Source organism: Octodon degus, unplaced genomic scaffold (genome assembly GCF_000260255.1).
Source record: "Octodon degus isolate 3935 unplaced genomic scaffold, OctDeg1.0 scaffold00007, whole genome shotgun sequence".
Classification (NCBI taxonomy): domain Eukaryota; kingdom Metazoa; phylum Chordata; class Mammalia; order Rodentia; family Octodontidae; genus Octodon; species Octodon degus.
This window is the reverse complement of record NW_004524583.1, coordinates 5,731,107-5,736,153: the sequence shown is the minus strand read 5'-3', so window position 1 is coordinate 5,736,153 and position 5,047 is coordinate 5,731,107. Positions and strand designations below refer to the sequence as shown.

The window sequence follows — 5,047 nt, the reverse complement described above, 5'->3', positions numbered from 1 at the left end:
TTATCTGTTAAAAAAAATGAAAAATATGTGTATTTTTATTGTTACTAAAATAAAAGGCACTGTTGAGAAAAACAATGTATATTATTTCAGTAAAAATATAATTCTTTATTCAGTTGAAGGAATGTCAGTGATTTAGAATGTGTCCAATTATTAGAAAACCATTAAAAGTAATGTAAGATTTCACTCCCTGGCAGCACATAAAATTTTACTGCAATAAAATAAAAGTCAGCAACACAGCATTAATGACAGAAGCATCAGTATAGATAATACTATATTTAAAAGTTAATTTGAAAGATTCCCAGTAAAGTGGTCATACACAGGTTATTTCCAGCTAAACTGACATAATGTTGCAAATTGAAACACTTCTCTCAAGCTGTCATGAACCGCTTTAGTAAAGTTTTTTAGGTAAACTTAATTTATGAGTATTTTTTCTAGTAAGAAGACAATTTTCAAATCTTACCTTCCTAAAATAAAGGTAAATAAAGAAGAAAAAGCCTGAGACATTTCTTGCTAGATGGATGGGAAAGAGAACTAGGGAGAAAAAGGGGTAAAGGAAGGGAAAAGAAAATAAATGAAAAAAAGAAAGAAGAATGGAAACAAAACTTTTGTAAAGAAGGAGGAAAAGAAAGGTTGAAGGGAGAGTAGAGAAATGGGAAACAAAAAGAATCAAGTTGACATGATGAATAGGATCATACCTAAAATGTACCAATAAACTTAATAAAGGAAAATAAAATAAGGGCAGTCATTAATATATTAGAAATTATACTAAACATTAAGATTAATATATTTTAATATAAGAACAATATTTAAATTCAAAAACAACAGTAAAAGAATGTTACAGCCATTAACATTAATCCACTCTCATAGTCTTTGTAAGGAAATGACAAATTATGAATTAAGCGCTTACAATACGGCACATAAGCTACCCTTGCTCACCCTTTGTTTCCAAATACCTAAGGCTAACACAAGGAACATAAAATGGTCAAGTGTCCAAATAAGAATGAGCTCCTAAGGGTAGGAAGACGCTATGAGCTGGAAGAGCAAATATCTATCTCATACTAAGCTACTAACAACTGAACAGAAAGTATTTACACAGGTCTTCTCACCTCAACAGTAGAATTTTTAGGACTCAATTCCAATAGCCATGATAACTGGCTCCAATAAAGTTAAACACAATTTCCCCAAGATTAAAGTCACAGTTTGACATTACGGCAAAAATCTGTTAAATAATAATGCCTTGAAAACATTCATTTTTCTGAGCAACAGTTTTGCATTTCCTCAGTTTATTCAATTCAAGCATCCTAGAAGTATGAGCCACTCCTTAGTCCATTCAAACAAAACAGTAAATTGAAAACAGTACACTCTAAAATTATATTACAGGGGGCCTGGCCATAGCTCAGTTCTTTAAGTGGCTGCTTCCACAAAGCTGTGAGCCTCAGGTAGCTGTAGTTCGACTCCCACAACACTCCAGCCAGACAAACCATGCCTGAGGGCATTCAGAGAAAAAAAAAAAAAAAAAACCTTAAAATTATATTACAATGGCTGGTCAGATAGCTCAGCAGATTAAAGCGCCTGCTTTGGCAGGTGCAGGGACCAGGGCTCAATCCCCAGCATGCTATGCCAGCCCCACCCAAGGCCAGCTGAGACTGCGTGGTGGTGCATGCCTAAAATCCCAGTGCTTGGGAGGCTGAAAACAGCATTATCACTGCAAGTCCAATCTGTGTAGTCAGACCCTGTAGACCCTGTACTAAACACATAAAAACTAAATTAAAAAAAATTTTTTAAATGATATCACAAAATTCTATTGACCGTGATCCACCTTTGCAATTATTCTAACCGTTTTACCAATATTTTGATCAATTTTATTAACCAGTTGATTCTACCCAAAAGTGAGGTAGATCTAGTTTTTTTCATTTTTGGAACAAATACTTAGAACAAAGGTGATTATACTTACTATGTGTCAGACACATGATTTAAAGAGAAATTAATTAGTCCTGGCTTACATAATCTAACTGGGGATTCATGCCCACAGTCAATTACAACAGTGGATAGTACTAACTGCTAACACATGATGGAAAGTTACCTGAAGAGGTGTGCACTGTACAGTACGACTAGCAAGGATCTCTCTTGGGTATTGGCACATATGCTAAGATCTAAATGATAAATACAGTTCAAATAATAAAAAACAATTACAACTATTCTGCAATGAACACTGAAACTTAATGAGCAACTGACTTGTGCCAGAGCCTGAACAAACACTTTCCATGAACTGCCTCATTCAATCCCATCACAAACCCAAGTTAAGGTCATAGCAAACCAGTGCTGATGAAGTTAAAAATTTGGCCCAAGGAAGCATGAGGACTAAACAAGAAGGGCATGGGGATTGGTACCCAGCTAAGCTGACCCCAGAGACTATTACTAAACTCCCCAATTCTCAGATAATGCTGAGTACATGCACTTCAGATACTGACTCCAAGGACTCTACCTTTATACTTTCATCAGAACTGCAACCTTTAAGGTAAAGGTTGTTCCCTCAGCCACCAGCCCCATTTCTGGTCTTATCTACCAATCCAAACAGGCCTTTCACCACCTTCCTACTGCTACAGCTATTCTTTATGATCAGAAATTACTACCCCTGACATTTCTTTTACTGTCTTTAAATCCTACAACCTATAACCTAACCTCTATATTCTTTTACTTTAGATGTATTCTTATGTTTCAAACTCCTTTGCGAAACTGGTCACCTGCTGAACTTTAACAATGAAATCATTAATTCTGGCTGAACTAAATAATGTCCAAATTCCTATCTCAAGTCTGGAGTCTTCCAAGGAAAATCCACAAGGAAAGATCAGTTATGTGACTGTACCCTGAAAGCCATCTTATTAGCAACTGAAATTTCCTCCACATGCCTCTACCCACCCAGTTCACAAACGGCCATTCCAAAAGGCTCATCTTACACTCTACCATCTTTCCCTCACTTTTAGTAATACAGTACAGCTCCACTTTCAGGGAAAAATTGAGGCAATTAATGCCTCAGAAATGTTCTAGCAGGACCATTCTGAAATCTACTCATCTCTAATCTGTTACCCTCTCCTGGCTCTGAGGAAAAGAGCTCTTTGCTCCTTACACAGATCAGCCCTTCCCCATCTAGCAGGAGCTTCACTGTATCAATCCTGCCAGCTCTTCTACTTCCTGAACCTCTCTTTCTCTACTGGATTATTTCACTACTTCTCCTCTCTTTAAAAGTAATAGTTTTTAAAAGTAAAAAATTTATTTAATTCAGTCTTTCAGAATATCCTATCACCCTTTACTTTTTAATCCTTTAAAGCCAAACTCCTATTTTAAAAAAATAGTCCATATTGATGCCCCCAAATTCTTAATCTCACTTCAGTTAATTTATGATACCTATTTCCTTCTCATCACAGAATTAAAACAGCTCTCATCAAAATACCTAAAGATCATCTCCAGCCAAATACAACCGATCCTAAAATCTTTCCGCTCCTAGCTTCCCTGTAGCATGTGACACATCAATTACATCTTACTCATTCATAAGTACGTCTTTTTTTCTCTAGGGTTTAACATCACTTTTTACCTCCTTGCCTAAGTCTCTATCAGTTGCCTTTCAAATGCAGCTAACTCTATAAGGTTCCAATATTAATTATCCTATTTACATTTCATCCTTGGGAGGCAAATAGGAACATACGCACACAGACATAACTGATTCCTAATTCAGAAGCCAAAACTCCTAAGGTTCAGATTTTTCAAATATCTAATTACATGACATTTAACATGCAAAAGTACTACAGGCATCTTAACTTTAGCATGTCAAAAACTACATTATCTAATGTCTAACTCCTTAAAAGAAAAATCCTGAAAGTCTCTCTTTGATGAAGAAAAGACAGAAATGAGAGAGGAATTATGTTTTACAATAGCAAAAAAAGAAAAATTGAGATGTTTAAAAATCTGACGTAAGATTCCATCTTAAGAGTCTCAAATTTATACGAAACTGAAGTTACAAAATTGTATTCCTGTAGCAACTCTTTTTGAATCTAGAATCAAAACAAGTTCAGCATTATTTACTTCTCTGTAATTATAGAGCAACTGCAATAGGCATAGGATTAATATATGCAAGCCTAGGCCTTAAGCTCACAAACTTTTTTTCACATTTAAAAATAACAGACATTCACACTAACATGTTACACATAATAATTCACCTACTTGTTTTTCAAACAAACCTTGTTTTTCAAACAAGCGTTTGAAAAGTAATGTCAATGCACATGAGAGTTTAAATAAACAGCAAAGGGTATGCTATTAGCAGAATCAGATGTAAGTTCATAGACTCTACTAAGTCTACTCTGGTCTGGAAATGCTCACAAAAAGAAGCAAGATAAAATTAAATAAATAAATAAATAAAATAAAAGGATAATAGGCAAAGTTAAATGTGTTAAGAGGAGTGATTTTTCACTCCTCGGGGCATTCCTTATGGAAAGGAACTGATGTACTAATGACCAATAAAAACAGGGACAGAGCAATAGAACTGGCTACCGTGGGCTCTTTATGAAGTGCACTATAGTTCCAGAAGACTAAAAGGAGATGCGAATGTCAGGTCAGAAATTGAATTGTCAGGCCAGAGAGATAACTCAGCAGCTTAAGCACCTGCATGGCAAGCACAAGGTTCCCAGTTTAATCCTGAGAGAGAGAGGAGAGAGGAGAGGAGGGGGGAGGGGAGAGGGGAGAGGGGAGAGGGAAGAAGGGGAGGGGGAGAGGGAAGGGAGGGGGAAGAGGAGGGGGAGAGAGAGAGAGAGAATTAAGTTGACAGGATGCTGAGATCTACTTCAAGCTTACAAAGGTCTTCCAGCAAGGGAATAACATGGTACAATCATGTACTGCTGGTTAATCACCAAACAATAGCATGCTAACATGATAGATAGAACATTAAAATATGATGGCATTAGAAATAGGGGGCCAGGGAGATGGCTCAGTAGAGTAAGTGCTTTCCTGGCAAGTGCAAGGGCCTGAGTTCAATCCCTGGTTCTGCCAAAAAAAA

General features: G+C 36.4%; 1 protein-coding gene across 1 annotated transcript in view; it reads right to left on the bottom strand.

Moving 5' to 3' along the window:
• The window catches only part of Cep128 (centrosomal protein 128), a 253,260-nt gene that overhangs the window by 82,391 nt on the left and 165,822 nt on the right, over window positions 1-5,047 (bottom strand). The window lies entirely within an intron of this gene.